This window comes from Mesocricetus auratus, unplaced genomic scaffold, assembly GCF_017639785.1.
Source record: "Mesocricetus auratus isolate SY011 unplaced genomic scaffold, BCM_Maur_2.0 Super-Scaffold_100019, whole genome shotgun sequence".
NCBI classification, from domain to species: Eukaryota; Metazoa; Chordata; class Mammalia; order Rodentia; family Cricetidae; genus Mesocricetus; species Mesocricetus auratus.
The window spans coordinates 20,915,776-20,934,710 of record NW_024429200.1 but is presented as its reverse complement, the minus strand read 5'-3'; positions in this window follow the sequence as shown (position 1 = coordinate 20,934,710).

Here is an 18,935-nt window from a genome sequence, read left to right as displayed (position 1 = left end):
GCCAACAGCTACTTCTCTCCTGATTCCCTTTCCCAATTAACTCCATATAGTGAGTTTTTTGTTTCCTGCTTTATTGCCCTAAGTCTCAGCAAACAATAACATCTCCTATTAATACTGTCATTTGTCAGTCGTCAGAAAAAATAACTATTCTCCTTGTTGGAGATACAGATAGACCTAAGGTTAGATGAAACAAGTCCAATAATAATAATGTAAAAGATCCATATTTATCTATTACATGGGCTTGAGATTTCCTGGTATTGTAAAATTCAAACAAGTAATTACACCAAATTGAATTATGAATGAGGGGAAGGTTTGCAAGGATGAGAAATAATCGTCCCAAGATTCAAAGCCAAATCAGAATGTGTTGTCTGAGCAGGAAGACTGTGTAGCTGAAACAGTGACTGTCAGGTCGGAAGGTCTAAAAAGGAAAAAAAAAAGTTAATGACTTGTGAGCTTGGAGAGAATGACAGTGCTGCCTCTTGTGAGCCTTGAGTCTTAGGAAGACCTTGACTCATGCTAAAAATGAGATAGGAAGGCAACAAAGGCTTTTAAGTAGGAGAGATGTAGTACCTAGGTTAACTTTAGAAAGACCAGTTCTGAGTAGAGAATAGGTTAGGCAGAGTTGAGGAAAGACATAAAGAGACAAGAGAGGATGATGTCATAGTTTTGCAGAGAAGGGATAATAGTGACATTCTACTTCATATTGTTAGATGATGTCAAAAGCATTGTGTCATGAAAACAACTAAATCTTATTCTCAAAACTATATCAAGTCTTTTTGTGTACTGATAGTGCTAGATATTTTAGTTTTTTAATGTTATATTGATTTAATAGTCTGAAATTGGTAAATATGCTTCATGTTTTCAATATACTTAATAAATCCAAAGTCAATTGCATATCTGAAAGACTGCTAAATCCACCTAAAAGATGAGATAAATTGGCATTTATGGTTTTTCTGATATATACTATGAGAACACTCATGTTAGTAACTACTTTTAAGATTTTTTCATTGCATGTAGTTTTGGCACTTTCTAGTTTTTGAGAAATTTAGTTATAACACTTTATGAAATGTACATTTGCATTTAGCTCTTCTCCTAGCCTCTTCCATATTTGCATCTGCTTCAGGGTTTATTAAAAATGTTACCCAAAGTTAATTTACTCAGACTTTGAAATAGTTGTCTACTGTTTCCTTTCTCATTTTGTTCTTTATGTATGCTTTTGTACTTTGTAATTTTATTCTCTCATCTTTTTGATGCTATGCTTTTCCATTATTCTAATTGCTGCCTTGAGTCTAAAGCTTTGCTTTTCTATGTTTTTTGATGAGAGCAATATCCATGCTTTATTTCTTAATTTTCAAAATAAACAGTTGATTCAAGGTGCATTTCTCCTTAAAAGTACCATATTAAAAAGTCTCGCATTTGCAATATATTTCACAGATTTATTTGTTGTGTGAGTTCATATATGTTCTACATGTTTAGTATTTGTTTTGTTAATTTTGGGGGTTTTGACATTTTAAACCGGGTATTTTCTTATGGGTTCCTAGATTTATTCTGTCACGGTTCACTATTTTTCCTATTTATTAGGTACATATCACAAAGGTAACACTTTAATCTGTTCATCTCAAGTTTTATTTTACATTTACTCCCACTATCCGTTGTTTATATTGTTTTGAATGAATTTCTTTATCTTCTTTCTTTGCTCTCTATTTTCTTCTTATTCTGAAGCTACTCTGTTATTTATACCAGCATTGAATAATTTATTTAGTTATTAATATTTGCATAAGTTATGACTCCCTTTGAACACTTTTATTGCTAAACTTTTGCCTCATATATTCCACATACTTTTAATCCTATAAGTTTATTTTTATGTTTACCCAAATAATAATTTGGTATGGACAATCAGACCTGCCTCTTTGTCTTTGTATCAAGGTAAAAAATTGTATGCATGTCAAGGACAAAACTAATTTTAATGAGTCAAGGAAAATTCTACTCAAGTTTCTTACAATTAAAGGGTGAGACTGAGGTATAATCTCAACCTGAAACTGATGAAGCTTATTAGGTGCTCAGATGATAGGGAAATCACAAGTGGCTTGTTATATGAATTTTCAAAATTGAAAATAAATTTTATGATTCTTTATAGTGGAAGATAGTTTAAAACTTGGAACAGGTATCTGCAGACAGACACCAAGATGTCAGGACATTTCCTTTCTAATAGGTAATGTTTCAATATTATACTTCCTTAATTAAAAAGTAAGGAATTTGTTTGCAGGTTACAATATGGGCTTCAGAACATTATAAACATTGGTATATGAAAAGCGAAGAGACAATGCTCCTAATATGATTTTTTTAGAGTACTGACTCTGAGAATAGGGAGGAAATATGTACAGATAGAGGAAATTATGAAGCCTTTTTTAAAATTTTCATTTAATATAATTAGAAACAAGTTTGCTTCATATATCAACCCCACTCCCTCCCTTCCTCTCCCACCCCTCTTCAGCCCTCTCCCAACCCCTCAACCAATCCCCACTCCACTCTCCAAGGAGTGTGAGGCCCTTAATGGGGGATCTCCGAAGTCTGTCATATGATCCAGGGCAGAGCCTACACCCTCCCGCATGTGTCCAGATAGAGACAGCATCCCTCCATGTTGAATGGGCACCCAAAGTCAATATGAATAACAGGGGCTAATGCTGATTTATTGCTTGAGGCCCTAAAGAATGCTGAGGCCTCCTCACTGACACGCATGGTCATGGGGTCTGAATCAGTCCCTTGCTGGCCTTTCAGCTATTAATCTGGGGTCTATGAGCTCCCCCTTGGTCAGGTCAGCTGTTTCTGTGGGTTTTACCTACCAAGTCTTAACCCCTTTGCTCATCACTCCTCCCACTCTGCAACTGGGTTCCAGGAGTTCAGTTCAGTGTTTAGCTGTGTTTGCCATCCTAGAGCCACTGCATGAAGGCTCTAGGATGGCAAACAAGGAAGTAATCAAGCACATTATCAAGGAAGGGCATTTAAGGTAGCCTCTCTGCTATTGGTTAGATTGCCTGTTGGTGTCATCCTTGTAGGCCTCTGGACATCTCACTAGCACCAGATCTCTCTTCAAATTTATAATGACTCCTTATATTATGGTATCTCTCATCCTTCTCTCTTCTATTCCACTGACTCAACTTTCCTGCTCCTAATGCCCTGCTTTCCCTCCTCTTCACACCCTCTCTTAATCCATTTTCCTCACACCTCCTCAGCCCCCCCTTGCTCCCAAAGCACTCATAAGATTCTGTTCTGTTCCCCTTCTCTAGGTTACCATGTATATTTCTCTTAGGGTCCTCCCTGTTTCCCACACTCTCTGGCTGTCGGGTTCTAGACTATCACTCCCCTGATTCATGTCTAAAATCCATATATGACTGAGCACATACCACGCTTGTAGTTTTGTGATTGGGTTACCTAACTCAGGATGGTTTCTTCTAGTACCTTCCTTTTGCCTGCAAATTTCAAGATTCCATCGTTTTTCTCTGCTGAGACGTACTGCATTGTGCAAATGTACCACGTTTTCTTTATCCACTCTTCAGTTGAGGGGCATCTAGTTTGCTTCCAGGTTCGGGCTACTACAATTAATGCTGCTATGAACATAGTGGAACAGACATCCCTGTTGCACGAATGTGCATTTTGAGTATATGCCTAAGAGTGGAATTTCTGGATCTTGTGGCAAACTGATTCCCATTTTTCTGAAGAAACTCCCACACAGGTTTACAAAGTGGCTGTATGAGTTGGCATTCCCACCAGCAGTGGCGATGTTTTCCCCTTTCTCCACATCCTCCCCAGCTTAAACTGTTATTGGTGTTTTTGATTTTAGCCATTGTGACAGGAGTAAGATGTTATCTCAAAGTTGTTTTGATTTGCATTTCTCTGATGGCTAAGGATGTTGAGCACTTTTTCAAGTGTCTCTCAGCCATTTTAGACTCATCTATTGGGAATTCTCCATTTAGTTCTGTAGCCCACTTTTTAATTGGATCCTTTGGTGTTGTGGAGACTTGATTCTTGAGTTCTTTGTAAATTTGGGAGAACAGCCCTCTGTCAGATGTGGGGTTAGTGAATAGATTTTCCCATTCTGTGGGCTGCCTTTTTGTCTTGTTGACTGTGTCCTTTGCCTTACAGAAGCTTCTCAATTTCAGGAAGTCCCATGTAATAATTGTCAATTTCAGTGTCTGTGCTACTAGTATTATGCTCAGAAAGCAGTCTCCTGTATCAATATGTTCAGGGTTACCTCCCACTTTTTCTTCTAAGAGTTTCACTGTGGCTGGATTTGTGTTGAGGTCTTTAAACTATTTGGACTTAAGTTTTGTGCAAGGTGATAGACATGGATCTACCTACAGTCTTTTACATTCAGCCAAGCAAGCACCATTTTTTGAAGATGATTTCTTTTGACCATTGTATAATTTTAGTTTCTTAGTAAAAAATAAAGTGTTTGTTGGTGTGTGGGTTAGTGTCAATGTTCTGAATTCGATTCCATTGGTCTACCTGTCTATTTTTGTGTCAATACCAAGCTGTTTTCAAGACTATAGCTCTAAAACAGAGCTTAAAGTCAGGAATGGTGATTCCTCTGGAATTTCCTTTATTGTATAGGGTTGTTTTGGCTACCCTGGGTCTTTTGTTATTCCATGTAAAGTTCAGTATTGTTCTTTCAATGTCTGTGAATAATTGTACTGGTATTTTGAATCATAGTGCATCAAAATCTATATAAAATCTATATAAGGAGACATCAATGTGCGTTAGTGAGATGGCTCTCTCATGTTGGTCATGATCTCCTTAAAGTATTTTGTTGTTTATGACTATTAATTCACAAGTCACAAGGAATAAAGGCACTTTTCATGAGATAATGTAAATCTTTGGCCATATGGGAAATCATTTGTATACTAATGTATATTATGGGAACATTCTGCTCACTATAGTTGGGTTCAGATTTCAGGCAAGAGAAAATGACACTGCTTTCCCCTATTTATCCACAGCGAGATTTCTCACTTTCAATTGTGAATTGCGTTTGTAGAATACATATTCCCCATAGTTGACATGAATACATTGATAATATAAGAGTGAGATAAGAAGAATGAAAGTGGAACACAGATACCATCTTCACAGCACACCATATTTCCTTCATTATATTCTCTTCAATTGACTAAACTTTGTTACTTGCCAAATGTTATGTCATAAATCACATACAGCTATAGAGTGCACAGTGTTGTTCATCTCTACCATGTAGGCAAGCAATGAAGCAAAGAACAGTCAACAGAGCATGAAAATCAGAGCAGAATATATGACCATCTGATAATTCATTCTTTCCCTTCTATGCTTCTTTGTTTCCAGAAAATACACATCCCTGCATAGGAAGATTGACTATGTTTTTGGGTTAACCTACATTTTATTTGTTTGCATTATACCTGTGAAGTTGTGTTCCTTGATATATATTAATTTAAATGGCCTTCAAGACATGGTTTTCAGAAAAAGCCTTACAAGAAGACTTGGTATGAGAAAGGAAAGACTCAAAAAATGAGGTCTGAGTATCAAAATAAGAATATAGAAGCTAATCTTTATATATTCAGTATATATAGATTTTAAACAAGAAATTACTTTGACCTAGATTCTCATTTGCTGTTGTTTTTCTATTTTTTATTTAAATTAGAAACAAGCTTGTTTTACATGTCAATCCCAGTTCTGTCTCCCTCCACTCTTCCACTTCGTCCCACTAACCCACTGTCCCAACCCCTGCCTGCTCCCCAGGTAGAACAAGGCCCCTCTTTGGGGGATCTACAAAGTCTGTCATATTATTTGGAGTATGGTGTAGGCCCTCCCCTGTGTGTCTAGGCTGAGAGAGTATCCTTCTGTGTGGAATTAAATTCCAAAGTCCATTAATATGCTATGGGTAAATACTGATTTGCTATCAGAGAGTCCATGGATTACCAAGGCCTCCTTACTGCCACCCACATTCATGGGGTCTGGATCAGTCATATGCGGGGTTCATGAACTTCTACTTTTTCAGGTCAGTTGTTTCTGTTGGTTTCATCATCCAGGTCTTAAACCCTTTGCTCTTCACTCCTCTGTCTCTGCAATTGGATTCCAGGAGTCCAGTTTGGTGTTTAGGTGTGGGTGTCTGCTTCTATTTCCATTGGCTCCTGGATGAAGACTCTAGGATGGCATATGGAATAGTCATCAATTTCATAGTTGGGGAAGGTCAGTTAAGGTAGCCTCTCCACTATTTGCTTAGATTGTTAGTTGGTGTCATCCTTGTAGATCTCTGGACATTTCCCTAGTGCCAGATTATTCCTTAAGCCTATAATTGCTCCCTTTATTATGATCTCTTTTCTTGCTCTCCTCTATTATCCCCTCTGACTCAACCTTCCTGCTCCCTCATGTTCTCCTTTCCCCTCTTCGTCTTCCCTTCTCTTTTTCCTAGCTTTTCTCCCCCCCCGCCCCCGCTCCCAATTTACTCAGGAGATCTTGTGTCTTACCCTTCTCTGGTAGATCATGCATGTCTTTCTTTAAGGTCCTCCTTGATTCCTAGATTCTCTGGCACTGTGGTTTATAGCCTGGTGATTCTTTGCTCTATGTCTCAAAACCATATATAAGTGAGTATATACCATGTTTTTCTTTTTGTGACTGCATTACCTCATTCAAGATGGCTTCTTCTAGTTCCACCCATTTGCCCGTGAGTTTCAAGATTCAATTACTTTTTGATTTTGGTTTTTCTGTTGAGCAGAACTCCATTGTGTAAATGTATCACATTTCCTCTATCAATTATTCAGTTGAGGGTCATCTAGGTTGCTTCTAGGTTGTGGCTATTACACATAATGCTGCTTGAACATAATGGAACCGATGTACTTATTGTAGGAATGTGCAACTTTTGGGTATATGCATAAAAGTGGAATTGCTGGATCTTGTGGTAGACAGATTTCCATTTCCCTGAGGAACTTCCATATTGATTTCTAAAGAGGCTGTATGAGTCAGCACTCCTACCAGCACTGAAAGAGTATTACCCTTTCTCCACATCTTCTCCAGCTTAACTGACATTTGTGTTTTTGATTTTAGTCATTCTGACAGGAGTAACATGGTTTCTCAGAGTTGTTTTCATTTGCATTTCCCTGATTGCTAAGGATGTTGAGCACTTTCTTGAGTATCTCTAAGCCATTTTGGACTCTGTTGAGAATTCTCTATTTAGTTCTGTGCCCCACATTTTAGTTGTATCATTTGGTGTTTTAGTGACTAGCTTTTTGAGTTCTTTGTAAATTATGGAGACCTGCTCTCTGTCAGCTGATGAGTTGGTGAATACCTTTTTCGATTCTGTGGGCTGCCATTTTGTCTTATTGACAGTGTCTTTTGCATTGTAGAAGCTTCTCAGTTTCAGGAGGATCCATTTACTAATTGTCTGTGCTACTGATGTTATGTTCAGGAAGTGGTTTCCTCTATCAATTCATTAAAGCATACTCTTCTAAAAGATTTAGTGTGGCTGGGTTTATCTTGAGGTCGTTGATTCATTTGGACATTATTTTTGTGCATGGTGATAGATATGGATCTATTTGCAGTCTTCTGCATGTCAGCATCCAGTTATGCCACCACGATTTGTTGAAGATGCTTTCTTTTTTCAATTGTTAATTTTAGCTTCTGTTGTCAAAAGTCAGGTGTTCATAAGTGTGTGGGTTAATATCAGGGTTTTCAATTTGATTCCAATGGTCTAACGATCTATTTTGTGCCAATAATAAGCAGTTTTCAGAACTATAGCTCTAAAATAGAACTTGTAGTCAGAGACATTGATACCTTTGGAAGTTCTTTAGGTTGGGAAAGTTTCTTTAATGATTTTGTTGAATATGTTTTCTGCCCCTTTGAGCTGGGCTTCTTTACCTTCTTCTATACTTACCATTCTTAGGTTTGGCCTTTTCACACTGTCCTTATTTCCTGAATATTTTGTGTTAGGGACTTGTTGGACTTAAGATTTTCTTTGGTTGATGAGTTTCTTTCTCCTAGTGTATCTTCAATGCCTGAGATTCTCTCTTCCATCTCTTGTATTCTTTTGGTTATGCTTGCTTCTGTAGTTCCTGATCATTTACCAGTCTTTTTAATTCCAGCATAGCCTCAGACTGTGTTTATTTTATTTTGTCTATTATAGCTTTCAAACCTTTTACTGTTTGAATGATTCTTGCAATTTTAAATTTCTGTTTTCTTTCATTTCTTTAAAGAATTTACCCATTTCCTCTTTTAGGTTCTCAATCATCTTTATGAATTTGTTTTTAAGGTCTTCACTTCTGCTTCATCTGTGGTCGAATATCCAGGTCTTGCTGGAGTAGAATCTGGTGGCATCAATTTGCTTTTACTGTTGTTGAATGAGTTCTTCTATTGTCATTTCCCATCTCTTCTTCCAGTGGATGAAGGTGGGGTCTCTTCCTCTCCTGGTTGGTATGGGTCCAAGGTTTTCTTTGCATCCTGTGGTCAATTAGGAACTTAAAGGAATTTTGAAGTCACTAATACTAGATATTTTAAACTAAATGGAATGGGGCAGGGAAAGGAAATGGAAGATGAGAGAGGGGACAGGAAAGGAAGAGAAGGGATAAAGGAAAGAGAGATGAGAAAGGAAGGATGAAAAGTAAGAAAAAAGAGAAAAAAGATCTCAATTCAATTAAATGGCTTACTAAGGATTGTTGGTTTCATTGCTTATTAAACAAGTACTTCAATCTTTTAGGGGGAAAGTGTTAAGCCCAAACAATACTGGCAAAAGTTTCTGGATGAGATAACTTCTATTGCTTTGTTAATGATAGACTGGGTGGAAATGTGTACCCAGGGATTTCACTGAATGGAATTTGTGCAGGTTGATTCTTTTATAGTATATGCACACTGCTAGTGTGTTCTTCAGTTGCTTACTGCCTAATTTCAAAACATTCTGTGAAGTATTTCTTAGGCTTTCTCAATCTCTATTTCATTTCTCTCTTTAAGATTCATTTTTAATAAGGAGTATGAGTTAGTAATTGTGTATTACACTGCTGAGAATGACCAGCACATTGATAAAAAGAATACTTATAATTTTACACACTGGCAATTTTAATGAGGAAGTATCAGTTAATTTTATTCTGAGTATTCACCCTTCCAATATTTTTGAGAGTTTAGCTAATAAGACCTCTCTCTCAATCAGCAAAAGAGGTACAAAAGCAAATTAGAAAAATAGCAGAAACTGAAATAAAAATCAAACAACTAGTCAGTAGAGCACATGCCTTGCTTTTGCAGAGACAGTTTAAGTAAAACTATCTTAACTATATTATTTTAATTGATAATGATCTTTCTGGGTAGACTCCATGCCACACAGACAGATGGTCTGTGACGCCAATTGCTTAAACATCATGGTTATTGGACATATTTCTTTAGAGAAGTTGACATTCACTATCAGAACAATGAATGTTCCCTCAGAGTTTGTCTGTCTTTATGGATACTATCCATCTTTTATAATTAAAACTAAATTTTAAAAGAAAAAATTTCTAATAGTTTACAGGCACACAAGCACACAGATTCTCTAGTGAAATAGTATAATAATGAATATTGTGCAAAGGTGCTGGATAGATATTCTACCTACACTAAGAGACAATGGATGCCAGCCCAGACTACTATACCCGGCAAAGCTCTCAATCACTATAGACGGAGAAAACAAGATATTCCATGACAAAACTAGATTCAAGCAATATGTGTCTACTAACCCAGCCCTACAGAAAATTTTGGAAGGAAAACTCCAACCCAAGGAAGCTAACTATAACCAGAAAAACATAGGCATTAGAGAATCCCTCTCTACCAACAGCCAAAAGAACAAAGGGGTAAAATTCCACACATAATTCTACCAACAACAACCATTGCAAATCAAAGAAAAATGAGCAATCAATGGTCATTAATATCCCTCAATATTAATGGCCTTAACTCACCCATAAAAAGACACAGACTAGCAGAATGGATTCGAAGACAGAAACCTTCCTTCTGGTGAATACAAGAAACACACCTCACACTCAAAGACAGACATTACCTGAGAGGTAAAGGTTGCGAAAAATTTTTTCAATCAAATGGACCCAAGAAACAAGCAGGGTAGCAATCCTAATATCTAACAAACTAGACATTAAAATAAAATAAATCAAAAGAGATGAAGGAGGTCATTACATACTCATCACAGGTGAAACCCACCAAGATGAAGTGTCTATCCTGAGCATCTATGCCCCAAATACAAAGGCATCCACATTCGTTAAAGAAACATTAATAGAAGTTAAATCTCATCTAAAGCCCCACACAGTTATAGTGGGAGATTTCAACACACCACTCTCACCACTAGACAGGAACACCAGACAGAAACTCAGCAAAGAAGCAAAGGGTCTAATAGAAGTAATGACCCAACTGTGATTAACAGATATCTAGAGAACATTTCATCCATATAAAAAAGAATATACCTTCTTCTCATCACCACATGGAACCTTCTCAAAAATCGACCACATACTTGGCAACATATCAAACCTATGCAGCTACAAAAAATTGGAATAACTCCATGCATCTTATCAGACCACCATGCTTTAAAATTAGAATTCAACAACAACACAAATTGCAGAAAACCTATAAACTCATGGAAATTGAATAATGCTCAACTGTACAATCCCTGGGTCAAAGAGGAAATAAAAAAAGAAATTAAAGACTTCCTCGAATTCAATGAGAATGAAGACACAACATACCCAAACCTATGGGACACTTTGATAGCAGTGCTATGGGGGAAGTTCATAGCACTAAGTGCTCACATGAAGAAACAGGAGAACAGTTATACCAGAGAATTAACATCACAGCTGAAAGCTCTAGAACACAAAGAAGCAAACTCCACCAGGAGGAGTAGACACCAGGAAATAATCAAATTGAGGGCTGAAATCAATAAAGTAGAAACCAGGAAAACAATGTAACGAAGAGTTGGTTATTTGAGAAAATGAGCAAGATACACACACCTTTGTCCAAACTTACCAAACAGCAGAGAGTGAACACGCAAATTAACAAAATCAGAAATGAAAAGGGGGACATAACAACAGACTCTGAGGAAATCCAGAGAATCATTAGGTCATACTTTGAAAACCTGTACTCCACAAAATTCAAAAATTTAAAGGAAATGGATGACTTCCTGGATGGCTATCACTTGCCAAAACTAAATCAAGAACAGATAAGCAATTTAAATAGACCTATAACCTCTAATGAAATAGAAGCAGTCATCAAAAGTCTCCCAATCAAAAAAAGTCCTGGTCCAGATGGCCTCAGTGCAGAATTCTACCACAAATTCAAAGATCAGCATATACCAATTCTTCTCAAAGTGTTCCACACAATAGAAGCAGAAGGGTCTTTGCCAAACTCTTTCTATGAGGCTTAAATAACCTTGATCCCCAAGCCACACAAAGATACAACTAAGAAAGTGGACTTCAGAACAATATCCCTCATGAACATTGATGCAAAAATACTCAATTAAATACTGGCAAACCGGATCCAAGAACGCATCAAAACAATCATTCACCACAATCAAGTAGGTTTCATCCCAGGGATGCAGGGATGGTGCATCATATGAAAATCCATCAACGTAATCCACCATATAAACAAGCTGAAAAACAAAAATCACATGATCATCTCACTAGATGCTGAAAAAGCTTTTGACAAAATCCAACAGTCTTTCATGATAAAGGTCTTAGAGAGATCTGGGATAACAGGGACATACTTAAACATAATAAAGGCTATATACAGTAAACCAACAGCCAACATCAAACTAAACAGAAACTCAACACAATTCCTCTAAAATAAGGAAAAAGACAAAGCAGTCCACTCTCTCCATAACTTTTCAACATGGTACTTGAAGTTCTAGCTATTACCATACAACAACAAAGGGGGATCAAGGGTATACAAATTGGGAAGGAAGAGGTTAAACTTTCACTGTTTGCAGACGATATGATAGTTTACATTAGTGACCCAAAGAACTCTACCAGGGAAATCTTACAGCTGATTAACACCTTCAGCAAAGTGGCAGGCTACAAGAACAACTCAAGAAAATCAGTAGCCCTACTATATACAGTTGATAAAAGGGCTGCAAAAGAAATCAGAGAAACATCACCCTTTACAATTGCCACAAAAAACATAAAATACCTTGTGGTAATGCTAACCAAACAAGTGAAAGACCTCTATCGTAAGAACTTTGAATCTTTAAAGAAAGAAATTAAAGAAGCCCTCAGAAAATGGAAAGATCTCCCATGCTCTTGGATAGGTAGGATCAATGTAGTAAAAATGACAATCCTGCCAAAAGCAATCTACAGATTCAATGCAATCCCCATTAAAATCCCAGCACAATTCTTCACAGACCTTGAAAGAACAATAATCAATTTTTTATGGAAAACCAAAAGACCCAGGATAGCCAAAACAACCCTGTTCAACAAGGCAACGTCCGGAGGCATCACCATCCCTGACCTCAAGCTCTATTATAGAGCTATAGTCCTGAAAACAGCTTGGTATTGGGACAAAAATACACAGGTAGACCAATGGAATCGAATAGAAAACCGGGGTATTAACCCACACACGTACGAACATCTGATCTTTGACAAAGAAGCTAAAAATATACAATGGAATAAAGAAAGCATCTTCAACAAATGGTGCTGGCATAACTGGAAACTGGCATGTAGAAGAATGCGGATCGATTCATGTTTATCGCCATGCACATAACTTAAGTCCAAATGGACCAAAGACCTCAACGTAAATCCAGCCACACTGAACCTCTTAGAAGAGAAAGTGGGTGGTACCCTTGAATGAATTGGTACAGGAGACAGCTTCCTGAACATAACACCAGTAGCACAGACAGTGAGATCAACAGTTAATAAATGGGACCTACTGAAACTGAGAAGCTTCTCTAAGGCAAAGGACACAGTCAGCAAGACAAAAAGGCAGCCCACAGAATGGGAAAAAATATTCACTAACCCCACATCTGACAGAGGGTTGATCTCCAAAATTTACAAAGAACTCAAGAAGCAAGTCTCCAAAACATCAAAGGACCCAATTAAAAAGTGGGCTGCAGAACTAAATAGTTTTCAATAGAGGAGTCTAAAATGGCTGAAAGGCACTTGAGAAATTGCTCAACATCCTTAGCCATCCGGGAAATGCAAATCAAAGCAACTCTGAGATACCATTTCACTCCTGTCAGAATGGCTAAAATCAAAAACACCAAAAACAATTTATGCTGGAGAGGATGTGGTGAAAGGGGCGAGTGCCAACTGGTTCAGCCACTTTGGAAATCTGTATGGAGATTCCTCAGAAAAATGGGAATAAACCTACCACAAGAAACAGCAACTCCACTCTTAGGCATATATCCAAAAGATGCCCATTCATACAACAAAGATGTCTGTTCCACTATGTACATAGCAGGTTTATTTGTAATAGCCAGAACTTGGAAGCAACCTAGATGTCCCTCAAGCGAAGAGTGGATAGAGAAAATGTGGTACATTTACACAATGGAGTACTATTCAGCAGAAAAAAACAATGGAATCATGAGATTCGCAGGCAAATGGATGACACTAGAAGAAACCATCCTGAATGAGGTAACCCAGTCACAAAAAGAGAAACTTGGCATGTACTCTCTCATATATGGATTTTAGACATAGATCTGGCGAGTGCCAGCCTACAATCCTATGGCCAGAGAGTCTGGGAAACAGAAACTTCATTTAGTGGCTGATCGAAGAAGAGGCAGACTCCCTTGGTTAAGTACTGAGCTGAACTCAAGAAAGCCAGTATCAGAGAGGGAGGACTGATGATCAAAGGGATTAAGACTGGGCTGGTTTAACCCCCAGAAACAGCTGACCAGACAAAGGTTAACACTTGAATCCCAGGCATCAGCCTGGGAAGCCAGCATGGGACTGATCAAGACCCCCTGAATCTGGGTGTCAGTGAGGAGGCCTAGGTAATCTATTGAGCCTTGGGCAGCAGATCAGTACCCATCCCAAGTATACACACAGACTTTGGACTCCCATAGAACAATGTGAGGTGCACTCTCACCCTGAACCCTTGGGGAAGGTCTAGGCCCTGCCCTATATGAAATGACAGACTATGAACACCCCCATGGAGGGCCTCACCCTCCCTGGGGGAATGAGGGCATAACGGGGGGGGGGTTGAGGGGATGGCACGGGAGGATGGGAGGGAAAGGGAGAGGGTCCTGGAACTGACTTGTGAAGCAACCTTGTTTCTTATCTATATTTAAACTGGAAAATAAAATAATAAAAAAATATTGTGCAATGATAAACTTAGGAAGAAAAGGCATGGTTTTAATAATCAGTTATTCAAAGCAAAAGGATATCATGTCATTTCTCTAGCTTCAGAGTAAATTCAACATATGTCTTCTGATACATTATTTCTCTCCCAATTTTACTTTTCCTGTAAAGAGAATTAATTTTATTGTATAAAAATGTAACAGAATTGTTTTTCTCAACTTTGTTTCATAAATGTGGTATAAATTTTGAATAATTGGCCCATGTCTCATAAAATCATCATTTCTAAGAAATCTACTTTTAGTACATTACAAATAAGAAGTAAACTGTTGCAGAATACTTGATCACGCTCTGAAACCTGAGACTATGTTAATAAAATCAATCTTGGATTGTCATGGAGAGGCTAGAAGAGCTGGGAAGATGGATAGGGAAATGAATAGAAAGGAAGAGAGATGGACTTGGAGCTTTGAGATATTTTGATTTAAGACAGTTTGAAATATAATTTCTTGCTGGATCTCCAGCCGAAATGGAAGGACATCTGGTTGATCCTACAGGCCTCTCTGACCTAGCATGTTTTCATATAATATATGACTTCAGAGTCTTTATTAGTAAATACAATGATAAACATTTAGTTACAAATTACTTGGGTAGCAGTAGCAGAGAAGATACCAGAGGGACAGGAAATCTCATCAGGCTACAGCCTGAATATCCTGGAGCTGATTACACAGCCGTGGGGGACACCAGAAGTACATAAAATATCAGTAGATTCAGGCAAAAAACCGTAAGCATTTGCAAAAAATTAGACATTTATTAACAAATTTATATGTATAAAGTAGAAAACTGCACCACTACCAGAAGGAAACACTGAATAATTATCACATAATCTACCTTTTGAGGGCAACATTTTTAGATATTGCATCAAAGACATGAGAGAATATATTGTAAAATACACTTCAAAGGAATTATGTGCTTAAAGATATAGCACTGACAAGGGAATCAGAGGAAGTATCACAGACGGAGAATATCTTGAAGTTTTAAAGACACACACTAGGTGTTTGCTGCACCATTCCATATGCTGTGCTTCTAGGCTGAATGAAAGGAAGAAAGATAGATGTAACCATGTATAGAGATATGTGGCTGTGTAGAATGTAGATACAGCTGGAGAAACAAATGTAACTGTGTGAAAAGAGATGTAACTTTGTGTAGAGATGACGGGTTGTGCAGGAGAGAGATGTGTATGTAAGGAGAGATATGTAAATGTATGTAAAAAGAAATTATTCTTGATAAGGTAAGAGAGAAAGCTACCTTCATATAGTTTGTGTTTATTTCTCATTAGATAGAGAAGAGAGAAGTTTAGTTTTTGCTGCATTCCTGGAATTTTTGCATAACCTGGGTGCTGACGGGTCCACAGTTAGCTATTTGTTTTCATAGATTTGAATTAATTTACTGGTAATATGCTTGTATGGAGGAAGAGGACATATGTATGTACTGTTTGCATACTTTGCTCTGAATTGTGTTGTGAACTTTATTGTTTTTTTGCTCAGTAATTTTTAGAACAAATTATTTCAGAAAACATTCTATTATGGTAATATTTTATGTTATATTTACGTAGGCATTTATAATATAAATATTCAATTTAAAGCTAGAGATAATTTCTAGCAATTGATAAATACATTTCAAATAATCATATTATTTATTAAAATTATATCTCAATCATTTCTCTTCTGTAATGTGAAAGTCTTACAATGATAATAGATTCAGTCTTACAAGTCCTATAATTTTCAAAAATGAATCTCAAAGGAAATCATACTGGCCAGGTATATATAAACATTCATAGACCATGAGAAGCATTGCATACTCAATAAATTGTGATGTTCTACTTAAAAAATCCTAATAGACAAAATAAATCATTTTAAAAGTTACAGATTACATTAGAGTATGTTAAAATGTGAATTATTTCATTAAAATAACTTTTCACAGAAATTTATTTAGTATTACTCGTTTTCTCTTTTGTTACTTAATTTCTACTTTATTTCTTAAAATACAAATGTGCTACTGATGCCCTGTACATCTTAAAAACAAGAAAGAAAAAAACTTTGCCTGCAATATGAGAACAGGCTTCTATAAAAGTAAGATATTAATTTATTTAAATAGATTATAGCTGAATTAGAATATTATTTATTTGGAAAATCCTCATAATCTCTAGAAAGTTATTTACATAATTTTCCTCCAAACAAATGATACCCATCTTAAGATAGAGTTCATTAGGCTTGAGAGACACTGTAGAAGCATGTACACCACTGTCCAAAAAAATCCTTAAAACTAGTTATAGAAATATATGAAATAGCTCTTTGATGTCCTTGGCTACAATTTGAAGGTTAAAAGCCATTATTTTATTCCGACACACTACTCAGTACAGGTGCAGCCAGAGCAAAATCAATGAATAAATGAACTGTTTTAGGAACTTGCCAGATGGTTATAATTAGAGACTTAAAAGACTTGACTACAAGTGGTAGATTGTGAATATGTGCATTAGATTCAATGGAAAATATCAAATCAAAGAAGTCTTGGTAGAGACAATACTGGTGCAATCAAAAATTAAGGAAGTGGTAATGGTGAGAATCAAATGATTTTGATTACATAGTTACTTATCATTTTATTTCTTCGTTTATTTTATATGAAATAGCATGTGCAGGTCCAAATAACTCAGGGGACAGTCTGGAAGTAGATGGAGTTTTTGAAGCAAGATGTATATATCTATGTGTAAATGAGGAAAAGGCTGAATTAGGATACCTTATGAGGACTTTGAAGTTAGTGCAAAAATAAATGCCTCAGCTAACTTGTCTGTACAGGAAGCCATCTACAGGGAGTGGGCTAGGCATAGGTTACAGGCACCATTATTTACAGGGTTTGTTCTGGTTACAAGAAAGAAAAAAAAGTACCCTAAACCAATTTTATGAACCTTCTAAGACATCTCAGTCTTGGAAGCTGAGAGTTTTCAAAAGCCAGAACTTTGTATTTTAACAGGCTGATTCCCAATGACTAATAACTCTTTTAAAATACAGTTCCTGGTTGGCATTGCACTGACAGTTCCCAGAGCCTATAAATCTGTCCCACCTATTCCCTACTGTATTGTCCTCTCTTTCAATAGTGAAGAACCTCTGAATAGCACTTCATTCCAATGTCCTCCTTTTGGAGATGTATGGATAAAAAAGGCAATAAGATACCATGATAAATAAAAAGACAAGGGATAGCTAGAAGAATGTGTGCTCATTACTGTTGAAGTATGGCTGAGTAAGAATAGAAAGAACAAGTTCGGTGACAAACAGACACTGAGATATTCCAACTCAACATTTTTAGACCCCTAGCGACTAGCCCATCACAGAGAACCTTGTCCATCTGCCCTCTCCTGAGAAACCAAACACCTCAAGATAAACTTAAAAGATAACACTCCCTGATCCAGGAACTAGCTCACCATATTAATGCTCAGTGTTTAACTGTACAATGCCCAAAGAATGCTTGCTTGAGATAACCTATAACCTTCCTGTTAAGACATAAGCTATGATTTAACTTCCTCATCGTTTATGTTTATGATGATTACCTAACTTCCCATCCTTTATGATGTTTGCCTAACTCCCCCATTCTTTATGGTTTTTCCCTTTTAAAAACCCCTGACTGCAGCTACTAGGGGTCGAACTCCTCTGCCCCTGAGTGTAACGAGCTCGGCCCCTAGTGCACTGATTCCCTAAATAAACCTCTTGTGCTTGCATAAAGAATGGTCTCTCTCCAGAGTTCTGGCAGCAGGACCAGATAAAACAGGCCCTGCATCCAGGCCTGCATTCCAGTGCCTTGGGATTGTCTGGAAAAAGCCACAGAGCTTCCCATCCTAGAAGAAGCCAAGCACCCAGATCCCAGGTCTTCTCTTCCACCTAGGAGACCAGAGGACTAGGCAGGAGACTACACACCCCAGATTCCTGGGATTCTTCTCCACCCACAGGACCAGAACTAGGACGAGGAATAGAAGAACTACCAGCATATTGGTCTTGCGTGTACCACTGAAAGGGAAGTCTAGTCCCCTAACCACCAGACCAGTAAGGAGCTCTTTCTGCACCCACTAGAAAAAGAGATAGGAAAGAGATAAAACAAAAACAAACTCAGCAACAGAAAAATAAATAGGACAGCACCAGATTCTAGAGACTCCACACCAGCAAGACTCCAACATACCAATGCAAATGAAGCAGAAGTGAATGACCTTAAAAAAAACTTCATGAAAATGATAGAGGCACTAAAAGAACACATAGGAAAAACCCTCGAGGAAATGGAAGAAAAAAGAAACCAAAAAATGCAAGAAATGGAAGAAAAAAGAAACCAAAAAATGCAAGAAATGGAAGAAAAAACACAGCAAAAATGGTAAGAAATGGAACAAAAAACAAACCAAAAATTCATAAAATGCAACAAATGAACAAATAGATAAACTGAAAATTGCAAGAAACAATTTAAACAGTGCAAGGGTTGAAAACTGAAATAGAGACAATTAAAAAAAACACAATCTGTAGAAAGGGTGGAAATAGAAAAACTGAGCAAATGGTCAGGTACTACAGATACAAGAATTAACAACAGAATACAAGAGATGGAAGAGAGAATCTCAGGTGTTGCCAAGATACACTAGGAGAA